The sequence below is a fragment of the Numenius arquata genome, chromosome 4, assembly GCF_964106895.1.
Source record: "Numenius arquata chromosome 4, bNumArq3.hap1.1, whole genome shotgun sequence".
NCBI lineage: Eukaryota > Metazoa > Chordata > Aves > Charadriiformes > Scolopacidae > Numenius > Numenius arquata.
The window spans coordinates 66,576,489-66,596,404 of record NC_133579.1 but is presented as its reverse complement, the minus strand read 5'-3'; the positions used below and the strand labels follow the sequence as shown (position 1 = coordinate 66,596,404).

Sequence of the window (19,916 nt, the reverse complement as noted above, 5' to 3'; positions counted from 1 at the left end):
ACCATAGAAAATAAGATTAAGAAAAAATGGTTCCTACTCCCAAAAATGCACACTCCCTAGAAAAGTCTGGCCTATGCAAAGGGAAAAAGATCACCAAAATGCATGAAGGTGCTTTTTAAATCAATAAAGTAGTCAACAAAAAGCAGGTTTCACTATCAAAACAAAATGCCTGCTTCAGCTCTGCCATGAAATAGTACAACAAAACAGAAAAGTCAGAATTTATAAAACACGTATCTCTACTAAAGAGAAAAGTCAATGAAGCTAATTTGGCAAGAAACATGCATATTTCTAGTTCAGATTATATCTTAGTTATGGTATAATTATAGTTCAGCAATTTTCAGACAAAAGATATTCATACAAGGAATATCTGCCTCCATTCAGATAAGCACATAATTTTCTTCAAGACCCAAACCTTTCTGTATGTTCACAACCTATTGATGTGTAAATGTATTAACAGAACTGAATCCCAGAATTAGCTGTGGAAGCACATATATAAACTCTAATCCTGTAAAACATGACCCATAGCACACAATTACCAGCAGACTTATTTTTCTTGTGAAGCTAGAGCTTCTTTTTTCAAATAAAAGAACTAAGATAATCCATCTCAAATATTCAAGTGCTTTAGCATTCATCAGGATAGCTCGTGTCAGTTTGGCTAAGAAAAGTTGTGTCACTTTTGCTACTATTCAGTACATCCCGAGTACTGAAGTATTGACTGAGGTATCTTTAAAGAACATAAGCCAATGAACAAAGAATAGAGATAAAGCATTGTTTTTAGAATGCCTTGTTTGAATTAACATCCTGCTAAAGCAGAAGAAAGTTTGCAAAGATTTAAACATGTTTACATATGCGCTCATCATGAATATACCCACATAGGCGTGAATATCCTTTTCCCCACATACACATAACTGACCCTAAAATCCTAAAAGAGAATAATTTTTCCTTCTGTCTCACTGCCATTTTCTCCAAAGAAATGATCCTTTACAATTAACTATCAGTCACTTAAGCTAGGAAGCAGGTAAAATGAAAATAGCACATAAAATAGCAACCAAAGGACATACTTGTGTTAAGTAAGAGAAAACATTCAGAAGGTTTCTAATCTTTGTTGATAGAAATTATGCCATTATCTTGGATCAAACACTGGCCTCTTCTGTAACAGGGAAAGGCTACAAGGGAATCATCAAAAATAACATTCAGACCTTAAGCTATTTTAAACATAAAGCAAATGTACCAAGATCCGACCCTGTCTTGACAGGAAAACATGACCATGTTCAACAAAAATGGAACGAGCCAAAGAATTTCTCCTCCAACCCAGGCTGCATGAAAACGTTTTCATACTAATGAACATACTATTACTGTTAGAAAGATAGTTAAAAATTGATCAGGAATGATGTATAGAAAAGCAGAGAAAGGTACAGTTTCAACAGCAGAAAAAGGGTGAACTCTTGGCCCAGTCAAATTCACCAAGTATGAAAACAAACACATTTTTAAAACAGTTTTCCAATAACACTGCCAAAACTTTTTATTTCTTACTCTTTTCAGCAGCATAAAATGTTTATAAATTCAGCTCCCCACCCATAACACACCCACCTGAGAATTGGGGGGGACACTAAATAACAAGAGGCTGACACTGTAAGTCAGGCAGGAGGCTGGGAATTCAACAGACAAGTGTCAGTAGGAGTCATACATCTCTGTAGAGCACAACATTTTTCATGAGATCTCTTTATTCAAGGGAGTGATGCCTTAATGCAGAGAACATCAATTCTGGGCTTGGTTTCAGTTCCTCCATGTGCCATGGTCTCCACATGTGAAGGAAGAGCTGGCCTCACTGTGACAATACTTCTCCCCAAAGCTAAAATAAAATCCCTTTTCTTCAAAACAGCACCGGAAAAACTAACCCATGTAAGTTTAGAAGGACCTTACACACTAACCCAACAGGAATCATTTCATACAACAATCTGGATTCCAGGCTATTAATATAATAGCTCCTTCACTGGGAGTCTGAGGGACAGCAACTGCAACACTTGCACATATTTTGCACGTAGGTATCTCCCAAATACATCCAAATTTATTTCTTCATAGATTTTACCTTCTGCAGAACAGAGGGTGTAGAATAAAAGCTTCTGCAGACTAGAATCTTCTGAGCAGTTTTGGGAAAAGGAGTCTCATTAATGTATAAATCTAAAAAGCATTTAAGAAAAATAGAAGATTAGCAGAGGCTTGTCCTCCTCTTACAGCTATAGTATTATTTTACGTTATTTAGTTGTTCTATTTCTGTATTTATTTTTTAATGCTTTTTCATATCAACTCTCATTCTCTTTCATATGGATAGATTGACATACAAGTTTTTTAGCTGTATGTATTTATTAAGAGTTCATACTACAACTCCTCAAAATGATAGCCGAATTTTCCTAGCTCTTTACTGCACCATTCACACATAAAAGAATTACATGCACTCGTGTGGATTCACCATGATCTACTGTATTTTCTTAAGCAAATTACAGTTTAAAAAAACCACAAACTTATTTACCACCAGGGCATTTTTGTATCAGGTTGCAGGAAAATATGCCCATTTACAACACTGCAGGGGCAACTTGTCAGGGGCCACATTCTGCTCTCAGAACTTTTGATGCCCTTACACTGAATGCAAGGCCTTGATGGACGTGCTGAAACAAACATGAACCAAAACACCAGCTTAGAGTTGGCATGTATAAACAAGATGATTTTGAGGCTTCATAATTACTAAATATTATGCAACACCAGGGGTAAGCGTTCTTTATTCGGGGCAAGGGGATTGAAGGGACTGGCTATATGTATATAATACCTGTGTGTGTATATATATATATATATATATATATATATAGGTATTAATCAATATTCTGGCACAAGTTGTTGCTAGTGCTCAGTGCATGCCCAAAGAAAGCATAAAATAGCTCTGATAAATAAGCTCAGGCTTCAAAATACATGCCTACACGGGCAGGGGAAGACAGACCCGAGGTTTCTTTGCTCTCCAGGAAGTGTGAAGTATTTAGGTCTGGATGGTAAACATCATACCAATGTAGCGCTGTGCCTGCTAACGCAGCCCATGCACCCTTCCTTGGAAGGTCTCCACCTGCCACCTTTTCCAACTCCAGCCTCCACCTCGTAAGGTCACAGTGAAGCTGGGGTTCATTCGTTCAGCAAGTTGATGCCAATAGTTCTCAGAAACCTCCATTAGACCAGAAGGTAATGGAGAAACCTCCAAAATTTCAGTGTAGAACAGAGGCTTGTGTTTGAGAACTCTCACAGATCTGACTGAAGAGGACAATCTAACCTTTACAGAAGGTTTTCCAGCAAGTCATACATAATGCGACAGGCAAAACTGAAGCAAGAACTGTAAGCACAGTGAACATCAATTATGGTAGTGAATATGAGATACAGGTGCCCTTTTCTATATCCTGCAACAAACTTCTCTAAGGGGATCTTCCTCAACTTGCTTTTTCCATATATTCAGCCTAAAGATACTTTTTAAATGATGATATTTTGCTGCTGAGCATGTTTTCATGTGCTACCTATACACGTTCCTGTATGTTAAGACATTTTTAGAAAAAAGTTATGTCAAATCAGCATTGTATTAAATGCTCAAAAACACAACTCAAAACCATGGCCCTTTTGCATTGTGACATCTTTTCCATAAAAGAAAGGCTACACTGGAAGTAAACCACAAAGTCTATCATACTCTCTGCAAAACAACATAGAGTACAAAGAAACCTAAAGGTCATGGAAACTTCTGAATACTTAACTTAATTGGGAAGCTCTGGAAAACATGAATTGGCTGCATTAGGCAATACTAAAAGGATAAAATGGCAAGAGTCTGAAACATCAGTATACCTACAGAGGAAAACAATATTTACAATTCTTTTCTAACTAATATTTTTGGGTTTGTTATCATTTTAGCAATCATAAATCAGAAGAACATCTTAAGAAGACCGTAGTAATACTATCAGTTGAAAATTAAACAATTGACTTGGTTTTGCCCTGGTGTTTTAACTTAAGTCTTTTTTCTTTCAATTCTTTTTCCAAAACTTTGTTTTCTTGCAGTCCTCCCCAAACCACATCTCCTTGAAAAAAAATCAAAACACACACAGAGCATTGAAGTAGAAGAAACACAGATAGTGAAGTCCTAAAAGAATAACTTTATTCAGCACATCAATCCCCTCTGCACTGAAACTGCAACCAGCACTGTTTGCTCGAAAAACATGAATCAATTTGTATGACATCCTTTTAAATCCTGTACATTAACCTGCGTAACTTCAACCTGAAAGATCTTTCTCTACAGTCACAGAACGTTCTCCCATGGCCTTTTCCTCCAGCTCTCCTTGCCCTGTTCCTAAGCTCTCTGCGAGTCTTCCTTCTTGTCCTTTCTAATTTTCCTTTACTTCCAACTCTCTCACAACAGATGCAACTCTAGTTTCTCTGTTTTAATGTGCTGTATTCTAGCCTCAGTTCCCACTTATGGGCCTCCCCATTAACGCTCTGTCCTGTGCATTGTCACTTCCAAAACAGCTCTGCCCCCTTCCCTCCATCCCCTGCTTGGCATTTTATGCTCTGGAGCCAGACACGGTAACATCCAAGTTATGTATCTGGAGCATGTGCTCACAACTGGACTCCATGTGAATCATCTCCCCCCAAAAGACACAAAAAAAAAAAAAAAAAATTCTAAGTGTGAGGACATCTCACAGCTAATTACAAAAGCCATCCAGCATCTTGACTGGAAAAAAGTTACCAAACTTTGTATTTTCTTTCAACATCCATCTGTCACAGAAACCCAACTCTTATGCCCTGGGTTACTGAAATTAGGTGCTGGTAATTTAATGGTTTCTTGGGCCACTGGGCATTGAGGGTCCTCAGCAAGTGTTGGGAAAGAATCTCTTTTATAAATATTAGTTCAGAAATGCTGCGAGTAATCAGTGCAGAAGGAAGGTACATCTTCCTCTGGGGACATGAAGTTCAGTTAATTGTTTCTAGACAATAGGGTTTGCTTGGCAGAGGAAAAATACACAACAAATATACAACAAGGTTGAGAAGAAGAGGAGAATGCCTTTTTTTTGTTTCCTTTTTTTTTTTTTTTTTGCTTTGCAGACCTTTCTTGGCACACAAAATACGGAATACTGAATATTGAGAGCTAGCAAATGGTAACTAAGTATCAGATATCATTAACTATCAACTCTCGTATAACCCTTCCAACCCAAACCATTTTATGATGCTATGATTCCACCTCTTACAGAAAAGATTCCAAACAAGCACTTTCCTTTTGTCTGCTGGCCTCAACAGCAACTACAAATCAAAACCGCAAGTTATCATGAACTTCCAGATGGCTTTTGTTTGAAATCTCAGAGCCACGTTTATCAGTTCCCACCTCCCAAGACCTACCATGCATTTACCAATGATACAAAACACTCAAAATGCATGCTGGAAGTACTAACTTTGCAAACATCTTTTCAAAACAGTCTCCCTCGTCTCTTATCAGCAGTGTTAGGATGTAAAATATAAAAGGGTCAACTTGATTGCAACGTGACTCCTGTTTTCTCATTTTACTTCTGAGATACTCTGGTCATAACAAATTACTTCATCCACCATTAATGAAAATACAACAACTTGGTTCACCCTGTGAGTCTTATTTAAAGCTCCATAAGGAAAGACAGGCTGCTTATCAAATCGGGTAATGTGGACAGGTCTTCATTAAAAAAAACAGTTCTCCCATCATGCCTCTTGCCCTAATTTAAACTGCAAATATGCAAAGTTACTATTTTTATTCTCCATTAACATTTCCATTACTGAGCTAATTGTGCAAGTGAGCTTCTCTCTTTTCTCCTCGTTTTAAGAAGTTGAGTATTTTTAGTAAATTCATTCTTGAGTGGGTAGACATCTCACAACAGCAGCTACTGCCAGACGACAGACAGGTTTTATAAAGCATTCCCGATCAGGATGCTGTGTCTGCTACCAAAGGACATTTCTCTCTGTTCAGCACCAAAAGAGAGGTGCACAAGGACTGTCCACTGAAGACATCAAATGAGGAGGAACCAAGCATGTTTGAATACATAGGATCTAGCTAGTTCTACTGAGGGGAGGGAAAAAAAAAACAAAATCAGTAACACTATTTACTGGATTCAAAATACTACCTGTTAAATCCTTGCCTCTCTTCATTTCAGTATGATAGATAAATAACTCAATTTTCTTTACTCACGCACACTTTCAGGTCTGTCTGTGATGTTTCTAAAACAATACTGTTATATTTCCATTAACCTCTGAAAGCCTATTCCTAAATAAGAAGTGTACTGTAACACACCTCACTCTTTTCAGCTGTTTAGGTGGTAGCGCACAGCTACTGGGACAAACTACTGAACTACCAGATGGTGTCCCATTCAACTATTCATGACCAGGAACCTTGCCTTAGCACTCCCTCCAAACAAACTCCTTCAAAATATAGTAAGTTTGTGGCTGGAGTTAGCCAAGGCCAGCAGAACAGCTTATGGATTCTGCTGCTATCACTAAAACTAAGGGCAACTTTGAGGTTATTCAGAAGGTATCGTTCAAGTAGAACTTGGAAAAATACAATAGCTGAACACCTGAACTAACAATAATATATTTATAAATAGCATAGACAAAATAATCTGTATTTCAGAGCATGCATGTTAGAATTCTTCAGGCCTGGCACAGGTGTACTGAACACAGAACACAGCATAGAAGAAAAGGCATGAGAAAGAACAAATTTTGTATCAAACCATCAACTATTATAAACTTTACATTCTCCTTCTACTGTGTGACCATCAGTAGCACATAGTCTTATTTACATTGGGATTCTGAAGCAAGTAATCCATTCTTTACATCCCTTCCATCTCTGCTCTAGACTCAGCACAGGCTGCAACCTGGGTCCTAGATGATTCTAGGAGCAAGCCACCTACTTTCTACACACTTATGTCAGACTTAGAAGCTGTTCCAGCTGCACTCCTGCTTGGAGCAGCCCAGGGTCTCACCCAGGCGCAGAGAGCTGGGCAGGCTTTAATCCATCCAGCCTTAGCAACACCTAAGCTGCACGAAGTCATGAACAGCAGAATTAAATATACTTTGAAGATTTACCTTGTAACAGTGTCAAGAGTCCAGTTTAAATTATAACTTTCATTTCAATTCCTTCTGCAATCTCCAGCTGATTTTTCTGCCTGTTTACCCAGCCCAGGCAACAGGAATTGACAGTTACTTTGCTATTTTTGTTCATCTTCTCTAAGTCACTAAATTTTCCATGCATTAAGGCACCTAAGGATAGTGAGGTTGTAAAAAGATTTAGATTTAAAAAGGTGAAACCCAGAAATGTTTGGGGTTTGTTTTGTTTGTTTGTTTGTTTTTTAGAAGAGCAGCAGGTAATTACATTCTAAAATTGCAGTACCCATAGGTCTTTTCAAAAATTTCAATGTTAACTTTCCTAAGCCCACAGCTACCACAACATCTGCAGCGCATGTATGAACATCCCATACTTCTTCCCATCAAGAAAGGGACTGATCATTTTCACATCTTATCTGCTTGCTATCTTTGCTGATCAGAACAAAATACATAGTTTGGTTACATCTGTCTTCGACTCTGGGAACAGTGCTGTGCACCATAAATATTCGAATTTGTGCTGGATTTTATTCTACATTCTACAGTTCCACTTGTCTATCTGGGAGCCGTTTGACAAGACATCTTGAAGAAAAGGTACCCCATTTACGAGTATAGATCCATGACCACATTACAAATGAAGATTCTTCCAACGTGACGTGAGCTTACAGGCTACCTTTTTCTTGTGGCTCTTTGTTGATATCAACTAGTAAAAGGTGTCTCTGCACATGGTGTTATATGGCAAAGGTGGAAGAGGCAGCCTGAATTTTAGCTCATTCCATCAAAATAAAGGACTTCACCACTTTAAGAAAAGTGGATCACACCTTGAACAAAACAAGGTCTTAAAACAAGAGAGGAAGAATCTCATTGCTAGCTGTGCGGTGGCAGAAATCCTAAGCATAGCCAGGGTCTGTTCAACCCAGTACCACCTAATGTTAAGGCACCCAAACGATCCTGGGCACCAGCAGATGCAGGTACCATAGCTCGGTGCTCTAAGGTGGGTATTTCATCCTGCTCTTGTGCACAAGCATAATCTCGATGCATTCCACGAGTCAACTGATCCTTTCACCTCACTGAAGTCTTAATGATCAGTGTTAATAATTTCAATATGAAGAGTACTAATAAGCGATTTATCAGTCTCTCAGGGAAAGTCCCACTACATTAGGAACAAGGTCAAGTAGCCTGTTTTAGTCAGACTACACTATAACAACATACAAATAACTCCAACAACTCATTCTGATGATTAATGCGGGTAGAATTTGTTTTGCTGACAGAATTTGGAAAAATCCCAGAAACTCCTCCTCTAAGTCTTAAGTCGGCTTGATCATCCACAAATAGCACATGCAGTATGATTCAGTGCTTTTTTGTCTCTTTGTACTCCCTACATACAGCTTCATATGCAAAGCACAAGTTATTCAAATGAGCAAATACAGACTGATTACTTCTACCTTAGTCACTAACAGTTCGAACTCGACCATCAACAAAAGAAGTCTTGCATAATACCATGCAACTGAAGTTTCAAAACACATTGCAAATATTAACTGATGTACCTTCAACACCCACATATTAAACATGTACGCAGCCCTACACCAATTCCTTTTCAACTTATAAATGTAGACAAGTAGTTTCAGAGTTTCTATAACTTCATCAAGCCAGACAGGATGCCTACACAAATAAGCCAAAATCTTCACCAAATTGTCCCTGACTTCAGGTCCGTTCCCGAACACAAAGCCACTGCCTAGACTCATTTGCACAAGCTATTCCAGTCTACATCATTTACAGGCCAGATCAGTGATATCCAGTAACTTTTTGACATCAAGTTTTAAGGCATCCCCAAAAAACAGCCCTTCAGTAATTTGGGTAGCATAGCGAATCAACAGAAAACACTGAACAGCAGATTAAACTGGGTGTTTTCTGTGGGATGAGGTAAAAAAAAAACTAAAACCAAAACACAACTACCCAACACCCATCCACCCCCTCCCAAAAAACCCAAAACAGAACCAGATTACAATAGTTCTACTAACTCCCTATGAGTGCTCAAACACAACTCTTGCAGATATGTTACCAACTGTCTTAGAGTACCTCCTGAAGTCTAACTACTGCCTTAGAAGGATGACAGCTCCCAAAGAACCTCTAGTTTTCATGGGGCTCACTGAAAAATAACCGCATTCACGTTTTTTGGTACAACACTTTAGGAATCTCCACTTGCTTTATCTGAAGTCTCAGAAGAAAGCTTACTTAGTAAGAACGATTAAAAGGATTTGATTATGTTTTACAGATCAGTTTCTAAACAACTGGTAAAATCTAAGTGAAACTGATGATGTTGAGACCTGCAAGACACAAAATGCAAGTGAGAAGCGTTGTCTAAACTACTCATTTGCAAATATCATATCCTGTGGTATTTTTTAAGGTACAAAAAAACACTACAGTCGAGCATGAGTAACTAATTTCATGTGCAGGCAGCAAAGCCACAGGTGAAGAAAAATGAAAATTTTATTTTTTTCTGTACACATCATATGATTCCATATGAATTTGCTGTAAACAGTGATAAATATTTCAGAATCAAGAAAGATTGACTGTAATCTGCCCCAGGAAGATCATTTTAATCTCCTTTAGGTGTGACACTCTAACAAGCCTCACTTAAAGAAATGCTTCTATCTGCAGAGATAATGAAATATTAACGGCTTTCCCTCACTATGTCTTGGGGAGAGAAAGAAGAAACTATAAATTGAGGAATGCTTCAGACCCAGGAATGCTATCATGCACCCAGGTAACAACCTGCTGGGCTAGGTACAGCAGAGAGAAACCAAAGGCCTTTATAATATGCATTGGCATCACTTGAATTACCTACTCGGTGAAGCCTCTCACACTTCTAGTCCCTGCAAGCCACAGGTACATCCAACAAAAGGAAGCTCCAAGCAGTGAAGTAGAAGATTCTCCAGTAGAGCAAAACTGCCAAGCAAATGAGGAAGAAACTTTGCTTCGTTTCAAGTGTAATATAAAATAGGTCTTAAGTAATTAAATACCTTTAAATGAGACCATAAATGCCTAACATTAATCTGGAGAGCAGCTTTGCTCCACAGATCTCTTACTTTTTCAGTACACCTAGTCTCTACAAGCTGGCCCATGGCACTGAACTTCCTCACTTCCACAACTTCCAAATCTCCATTTATTTTCACAAGAGCCAAGATTAGTGTTTTGCTGTAGTCTGCAAATTAAAGCTAAATTTTATTCCTGTATCTGGTTCACAATCTTTTTTTCCTCTAAATTCTGTCTGCATTAAGTTGTACCTAGAAGCAATTTATTGATTTCAAATGCCTTGCTCCCACTTATTTCTCCTGATACCTAATGCCACAGGGAATATGGATTTAGGTTCCATCTACCACTTTTAAAAGAGTTAAAATATATAAGCTATTTGAGCCAGATATGTCCAAACACTTATTAAATTGTAGCTTCCGGCTATTTATTGACTTTCTCAGAACTACCTTCACACCTCATCTATTTGCTACTTTATCAGTTTTCTGAAAAGCAGGAGATATAGGCTTAAGGTACCATACCCTGCAGCCAGATAAGCCCTTGCTGTGGTTAATTCCCAGCCATCATCCCCGGTTCAGATTATCAGCAGAATTTAGTGCTTGTGAAAGCTCCAGACTGAGCACAGCGGAAATTAAAGTTCACTCTTTACACGCACAACCGAGAGATGCAGGGCAGCAATCAGCAGTGCAAGCTTCTTCACAAAAATCCCACCGACAGGCTTCCATTATGCTTTGTCCACAAACCTTTAGGACAATGTAGCAGTTGTGGTTCTCTGCCCATTTGTCCAGAATAGTAAGGAAGTCTATTCATGGGAGCAGAGAACAGCAGAGATGCACTGGGAAAGACAAACACAGACCAAGCACAGGCAGATGTGCCCCACCAGCTCATGCAGCTGCTACAGCAGGGATGTGCCCCTCTGCAGCCTCACTATCCATTCACACCATTTCTCCAACACTTTACTTGCAACTGTATTATCTAACAGCGTCTAAACGAACAGACGAGGACAGAAGTAAAACAAGACACTGGACGCTCAAAGCACACCCTTAAAAAGGTCAAATATTTCTGCACCAATACAGAGATATCCATTACAGCCTCACGTATGATTCCTCTATCCTGTCTCTTGCCCATCTTGATTGAAGGTTTAATTAATATTCTTGTGAGAGAGCCAGTTTTGTTAGGTTCCTGTCATTTGTACAAAAAAAAAACCAAACAAAAACAACCAAACAGAAGATATTCCTCCAGTACTAATAAGGCTGCATACAATAAGTCAAGTCTGTTTTGAAACTTTCAACAACATTTACAAGTGCCAAAAGTTCAAGTATGCCAGTTTTGCATAGAGAATTGTGGCTTTATAGCCCCAGAGTGGTCCAATTTCATCAAGCACAAACCAGTCAAACACTAGTTTGAGGCACTGTGCATGTGTTATTTGGTGGAGCAGCAGCTCCCAAAAATAAAAAAGGAGATCATTTTGACAAACAAGAGAAGGTGGGGGTGTGTGAGGATCTACTTTCTCATCTTATTTGGAAGCAATATCTCAGGATTTCAAGCACTGTCACAAGAAGTGTTGTTGATGTATTACAGCAAAGTGAGTTGCACTTTCAGAGCGCAGAGTCCTGCCCAGTGGTTTTCCATTTCCTCCGAGGAAAAGGCAGGAGATCTGCTGGAAATGCTCCACAGGCCGATGACATAAGGAGTCAAAGTTTTTTGGGTTGTCTTCTCCTCCCCTGCCCCAGGCTCCGCACTGGGAGTGTCTTTCTTTTGGCTGGGTTTACCTTTGTCTTTCCTACTTTGAAGGCAAGGTAAGGACTAACAACAGAAAACTTACATTTCACTACACAGCTGAAAGTAGCCAAGATATTTTAGAAGGCATTTTCACCTTTCTCCTTTCAATAAGTTGAAGATACTCCACTTCCTTACTTTTAAGAATTCAAGGCCTGTAGTTATCCACAATTTATTTTACATTTTCTATTACGAGAGGGATCTTTATGCAAATTCCTCTTTTTCCATGTTGATGGCTGAAGTTCAATCTGCTATCTCCCATGATCACTATCTTCCCTTGTATAATACACCTTATGACTTCACAGTCTTTACAGCTGTTTTCATTCAGCGTGTGTGCTCTAATTTACCTTTTCTTTCCTTTCAAAGATGAATTTTGAAAATAGCATATCAAGTTCCTACAAGTCGCAGAACCCACCCCACTCTGGCACATCATCCACTCGACTGCTTGATACCGACATTTATTAGAAAGCTTTTGGTGAACCCTAGTGGTAATCTTAAATCAAAAAAACAGCCAAAAAAAAGCCAAAAACCAAAAGCAAACATTTTTTCATACTTTTGATATAAGAAGGTAAAAACGCTTACGGTCATAACCACCTCTGCTCAAGGGTAACGATCACTTCCAGTAGGACAAGACATAAGCTGCTTCTGTTACCACACTTTTAGTCTTTTCAACATTTCAGATGAGCAAGGCCTAATAGAAATGAATAAAACATTGCTAGAAATAAAGGGAAGTGGTACAGTGGCAACAGAGGGCACCAGGAGGTCCATGACTACACGGAAAGCCCAGACTACCTACCTTCAATTCATAAAGTTACAATGGTACTGGGTTGTAACTAGGCTGTATTTATTTCCACTGACCTTGAAACAATAACCCTAAGAAAACAGTACAACCTACAAGTACATTAATAGATTTCTTTAGGTAAAAAGAAAAAAAAAAAAAGTCATGTGTGAGTGACACCTTTTCAGGATGTATCCAGCAAGACAGAAATACAGGTATTGACTTAGCTTAAGGGCACAGCTTTGCAGTCAGGATCTTTCTAAATTGAAATTCAGCTGGTAATTCAGCCTATCGTGGATCAATCATTGGAGAGTCCCAGCTACAAACAACATGGAACCACCGAGTTCTCCCGCAAGCGCAGGCAGAGGCAGATGGCTTCCTGTCTTTGAAAGCGCCTCACCTACCATTTCGGGTTCATCCACACATTCAACCTGTAAAAAGCAAAAAAGTCAACGACCGCAAAGTGCTTAACCCCTCGCATTTAACTAAATGCTCTAAGCACTTGCAACTAAAATTAGACTTGGATGAAAGTTTTTACTACTTATAAAACCAGGAAAACAAAGTCACCATGAGACAACGATGTTAAATTCACATTTTCATTTTGTCCTCTTCCTCAGTCACACCAGCCCTCTGCTAGCATCTCTTTAAAGCTCTGCCAATATAGGCATTTAGCCACCAAGGCTGAAATTTGGATTGAAGTTAAGTTCTATATGCACAAACTCTATACAGATAAGTTCCTTTTTAATGTTTAGTATGTATGGCAAAATATATGTATAGCACCCTGCCTACTGGTCCAATGGCCCTTCTCTTACTGAAAATTATTACCATAAAGTTACAAGTACTTCAAATATCCAGCAGATACTCTTCTTCTAACTGCGGGGAAAAAATGGCTGTGGTGCTACTTTCTTTTAAATGTAAGTGCAGAGAATTTAAAAAGCTTATGTTCTATGTAAACAAAATTTAAAGTTAAATGTCTTCCAAATGCCAGAGATGAGAAACCTCACGACATCCTTTATTTTGATTGAACTCAGAGACATAAGAATACTGTTATGTGAAGAACCTTTAGAATTACCATAGCACTTCATCTGACAGCAAGTGCTCTGGGGAACATTGCAATGCTTTCAGACAGATCCAGTTATGAGGACGCTCCTCCTCTCCTGGCTGAGGAATCGCAGAGGTCAGGGTGAGCTGCATGCACTGTATGGACAATTGACTAATACCCACACAGAAAGAAGTGTCTGATGCTATTTTAAATCGTTAACCACAGTCTTCCATCGTTAGATGGTCATCAACCAAACAAAAGAGCATAAGCACTGACCTTCACAGTTAAAACTGATGCCATGAGGGAAAGAGAGGGTATATACATGTAACAGGAATGGGGAAGAGGCAACTGTAATGGAGAGGGAACAAAAGCACAGACAGTGAAAATTCAGGACATAAAAATCACTAAAAGCACTACCACCCCAGTGACAACTTCCAATTGTAGTTTTTCCTGTTTGAAAAGCACAGTATTTGTTACATCCTGGATATAATCTGTCAGTGTTTCTTGTTAAAGATAACAGACTTTTTATCACCAAAAGAAAAAAAAAGTTTGTTTCAAATTCTCTAGTTTCCACCAAGCATGTATTAAAAAAAAGTAATAAAAAATTTGTATTCAAACTTACGTTAACAGTATATTCACAAAAGAGACACCACAGCACTTTATTTGTTACAGACTATTAATCATCACTGGGCCTTGCAAACACATGCAATGTATTTTCCATTAATCATCTGGCACTTAAGTAGCTTTGAACAGATACATTTTGCCAAAACATACGAGCTGTAGAACTGAGAAAGCACCCACTTCCCTGCAGAGGTTCTTCTACTTGTCACTCCAAAGCTCCTTTATCAGGTCCCCCACCTGCAACCCAGTTTAGTTCAGGGTCCACCACCCCACAAGAACCCAACATGCCAGGGCTCCCAGCATCTCTCAGTAAGAAAACCCACCTTCAGCTCTGAGAGTGTCAGCAGTCTTTGAGTACTTCAAGTCCAAGCTCCATGCTTGCCACTTAGATCTTGGGAGCCCTGAGATAAGCCCCAAATGTCTGTAGCTCTGAGACTGCCCCAGATGGGGTGACTTCAGTTCTTCTGGACTCCAAGAGCCTGCTGGCGCTCTGCCCTGCCTGTATCCCCAGCCAGCAGGTAAAGCCACCAGCTGCCCTCGAATCCAGAAGCCCTGCACAGCCTGGGACCATCCATGCAGCCTGGCCACCGACAGGGAAACTGGGGGGCCCTATCTGGACAACAAAAGCAATTCCTGATTTCACATCGCAGCTGCCAGTCCCATGTACCCCTTCCTTCAGAATCACCTCATGGTACTGTTCTCTGAACAACGTTGCCATAACTTCTGCTTTACTCGCAGGAAAAAAAATAAAGTTGTAAACACAGCTTTTTCCCCAACTGGGTCCAAAACAAGTAGGATTTTTCTTTTATCTTTCTTACAAACAAGGAATGATCTACAGTAGGTCCATTTTCACAGCACTACAAATGTTCATTTTAGTCAATTGCTATGTTTCAGTTTGAAATGAACTGAATTTTATTTGTATTCCTCATGCTGAGCCACGTATCCATCACATTCTGTGTCATCCTTAAATTCTCAATCGGTACAGGATCATCAAAATAATTACCGCAGTTGCTGTATTTGATTTTAAACTGCACATACAGTCCAAACTCCCCAACAAATGTGATTACTTACACACATCAAGCACAATTAAATCCTCAGATCAAAGCAAACACTCAAGATAACAGGCATAATTTCCTGGAAAGTGTCCTGCCTGAAAGCACATTAATTATTTACAAGTTAGCCCATGTTACGAAGTACAAGCAAGATTATTCTATAGTGGATAGACTGAAGAAATGAGGGGTTTTTTTTGAACACTGTAAAAAAAACCTGAAAATAGAATAGTTGCAGCTCCTAACAGAGTCAAGATTCTTATAACATTCTCAATTTTCCCTGTGGAACTTTTTTTTAATGTAATTAAGCATTACAATTATTTTCAAAAGCAGTATTCAGCACTTACAACAAATAAATTATTAGATCCTGTTCAAAATCTTGACTGACTCCCTCTTTCTGTTTCCCACTCTCTTTTTACAGTAGAATATATACCCAACTTTTTTTTCTATAAAAATAAAAATGAATATTAAAGAAATTCTTGCAAGGCTTAAACTATTCAAAAAGCTAAGGCATGCACTAAAACGGTACAGATCTTTCATCACACTCAGGCTGAAGATTTAAATTAAGTACGTGCACTAACTGTGTCAAAAATACATCAAAGATGACACCAATAGCTTCTGAATTCTCACAGGGCCTCTGTTTGAGATGAGGAAGGAAGAATACTCAACTTAAGACGTTTAAGAGGCACCCAACAAAACCACAGAAGAGTACATTTCTTTCAACATGCTACTATCAACAATAAAACCTGTACAAAATTAATTAAATTAATTACTACTAAAAGTGCCACTAGAATATATAAACAGGGATGCTTACTGACAGAGTCATTTGAAACGGATGATGAGTGAAATAGATAGTTAAGTGGTAGAATTTTATTGCTTAAATCCATTTACTAAAGCCAGTAAAAGTCAAGCATAACATTCCCCTTCCACTGACACACAGGAGTCTTCTGCAACGTATGAAGTGTTGAGTATTTGCTAGGAAACGGAAACCCGTGAGATCTCCATCAAATGCAGATATTCTGTACATCACATCCTCGGTTTCACAGTAAGATTTCAGTTTCAACTTATGCAATGAAGTGTTCTCTATTATAAAACCGAAGCATATTTGATATACACCATTAGGATGACTACCTCAATTAGGAAAAATTATGCCTCTTTCAAGCAGGTCCAAATTTAACATCAATGTCTTGGTAAAAACAGAGTGTGTATCTTTCCTTTAAAAAGTCACTATTCATGAACGTTCACTACTTTCGTTTCAATAATACACTGCAAACAAAATGGTACCAAAGTCTTCCAGTTGCTTTTATTTCCCTATTTACGTGGCAATTGCATGTCCAATGTCTTTTCATCTGCATGAAAATGTTAAAGGAATTTTACTAGCAGAAATAACCCTAGCCAGCAATTATTTGATATTTGTTGCCCGTAACTGGAAAAAAATAATTAATATAAGTACAAATAATCAACACATGTCAGTCTAGAGGTTAGCTCCAATGTGAGCTGTAAGGTTCTTTTGGTTTGGGTTGGTGGTGGTTTTTTTAAATTCCCTCAAGGAAATTGCCACTGCATTTAAAAGAAAAATTCTAGAGGAAGTCCTAAGATCCTTCCTTATGTTTTTATGCATGTATTGCCACAACAGAGACAGTCATTACCCAGAGTACTGTGTTTAGGGTTTTTTATATTATTTTTTCATGCATTAAATGATCCTGTGTAATGATTGAAAATACACACATCTTATATTTTTGGCACACTGGTTTTTCTCAGACTGTATCCAAACATGCAGCATCAAGATTAGTGTTCCCAACCTCATAACACAAAGCACTACCATAAATACTTTGCAGAGCTACGCTACAAATACATGGGTAATTACAGGAGTCATGCAAGAAATCCATTCTCACCGTGGTTAAGAACTAATGATGAAAAATAGAAATTGTAGTGTTTAAATTATACAAGACAGGCAGTGAATTTGACCTAAGGAATAAATAGATGTGTATTTGCAAAAAGGGTCCTGCCATTGAGGGTGCAGTAAGAGGTAGAGAAAGATCTGTAAGCAACTGGGAAACTAATTCTTTGCCCACCAGACCTCAAGAAACTGAATCAACACAAACTAATATAAAGCATGTGGGTTTCACAAATATAAGTACCACCTAATTAGGGGGAATATTAAGTGGGGGACCAGCAAGATATAGATTACTAAAAGCATACTCAAAGTAGCACAGAATTTCCAGGAAATTCCCCAGGAAGCAGGCAAGTTTCTGACAAATCTTAAAGAACTAAGGACTCTTAGGAACCTTAAGGACTAGCAGACTCCTCCAAAAAAGCTCTAAAACTTTATTTCATCAGCACCCTGAGCTACCTGGCATCCAGCAGTATTTCTAGACACTTAAAACAGAGACATTGGCCAGTGATGCCTACCTAACAGGGTATCCTGGCACACCCCAGCAAAACCAAACCAGCCACCCCACTACACCTTGTCATCATCCAGATGAGACAACCCATCAGCTTTGGAAGCCACATCAGCTACCACCCACCCCACAGAAAAGTGAGCCCCCGTGCCACCGCACCTTTCAATCTGTATAAGAACTTCAAATCATCATCTAAATTTTCTCCCACTCCCCCAAATATAGTCATTTTATCATCCTTATCACTGTCCACACCACCAGTACTAGCTGTCCTTTTTCTCCAGGGAGATGTGACTGAGCAGCAGTTCTCAACCTGTGAAGTCAGCTGTTTCTATTTCAGAGCTTATGTCTGTGTCTATCCAAAGACCACAACTACTTCTTCAACTACACTTGATTATCTCATAAAACAATACCAGTCTTACCCATAAGTGTTGTAGAGATCAGAGACTTTTATGGGGTGTATTTTACAAATCTACTCTTGGCACTTCAAGGGCAACTAACCACCTTGGAACTAAAATAAAAATAGGAACAGCCACCAAGACTCCTCACAAAAGAAAGAAGTAGTTTAATCTGGTGGGGTGAACACAAATGAGATCATTCACCAAGTCAGAAAGCGTTCTAAAAAGATACAGCAGCCTTTAAAAATGTACAAGACATTATTAGATCAAAACCAGTGTTTAACTACTATTGCTTGAAAACAATAGATTGTCTCAGACATGATGTTAAAATCTTACTCCTGTTCTCATTGCTTTCCTGTCATTGGAAATGAGTATTTAAGATGCTAGAGAGCTACTGAGCTATGAGTATGCAGATCCAAGTTAGAAAGCAGATGTAGAAAGACAAGATGGCCCAACCAACAAGGATGGAGAGCCACAAGTACATAGCCTGCTACCATCAGAACACTGCTATCATTGGAACACCTACAGCATTAGCCAACAGTAAAACACTTCAATTGCAGAAACTCATTTGACCATAGATTAAGTTGTGCTAACTTAAGCCATGCCTTAAAAATCCACTTAAGAAGCCATCCATTTTGAAATTAAGTTCATTATCTGCACATTAGAGGATTACAAGCGTGACTGGTTGAAGCAATACTTAAATAATACTTTCAATTACATCTCTACAATGTAAAACAAGTCTTAAAAGCTACAGAACTGATTAAAAGATCGTTGCAATCATATACCTATAATGAAAAATGGAACAGCTACTTAGTCTCAAGGAGCAGATGCTAAACACCACAGGAAAAAAAAAAAAAAGTTCTCAGTCATAGGGCTCTGACTCATACAGATAAGTTATACGGAGGCCACCTTCAAGGGTATAGTTACTCTCCTCTCAGAGTCTGGAAGTCCAAGTTCTTTGTAAAATAGATCCCAGAGAGCCCAGTATTTTTAAACAAAACTAGCTACAAACGAAACTTAAGTTGCCCCTGCTATTGTGCCAGAGCATCAGCCAAACACCAGATACTCTTAAGTAGACTGAGGTGTTTGTCATGCTCATAAAGCCACGTTCAGCCACAGCAAGAAATGGAAGATGATTATTTGTATCTTTTTCACTCTACAGTAGAGATGAGCTGTAACGCTAAAATACACAATACATGTTTGGTCTATGCAGTGAAGATGAAGTCACCTATGTGATTAACTTAAAAACCCTGCCCAGCTTCTCTTCCAGCAGATTTAACATTTTACACAGAGCAAGGGGGAAAAAAAGAGAGCTTTCCACATTTTCTAAAAGGTGAGACAGCAATTTTTAATTTCTGCTACAGTATTCAGACAAGGAAGTATATAGGAAAGACTGGAACAGGGTCCTTATCCATCATCTTCTGGTCCATCATACTTTGCACCACTGTAGAATGAGTTCAAGAATGACAAGACAATAACATGTGTAAGGAAGCATGAACCAGCTCCCAAAACACTACCTGAACACAGGTGTGATGTCCAGAGGCTTTAAATACAAAGTGTACAGGCATCTGAGGAGAAGAAACTTAAACCAAGGTCTACCCCAAACAATACCTTCAATTTAAAAGACAGACTTTTGTGTTTATGCTAATCTTACTGTTGTCAAATTTTGGCTCCTGTGACACC

At 38.7% G+C, this 19,916-nt stretch overlaps 1 protein-coding gene across 2 annotated transcripts in view; it reads right to left on the bottom strand.

Annotated features, from left to right (window-relative positions):
* The window catches only part of CDKAL1 (CDKAL1 threonylcarbamoyladenosine tRNA methylthiotransferase), a 424,960-nt gene that overhangs the window by 356,269 nt on the left and 48,775 nt on the right, over positions 1-19,916 (bottom strand). The gene's annotated exons all lie outside the window — the stretch shown is intronic.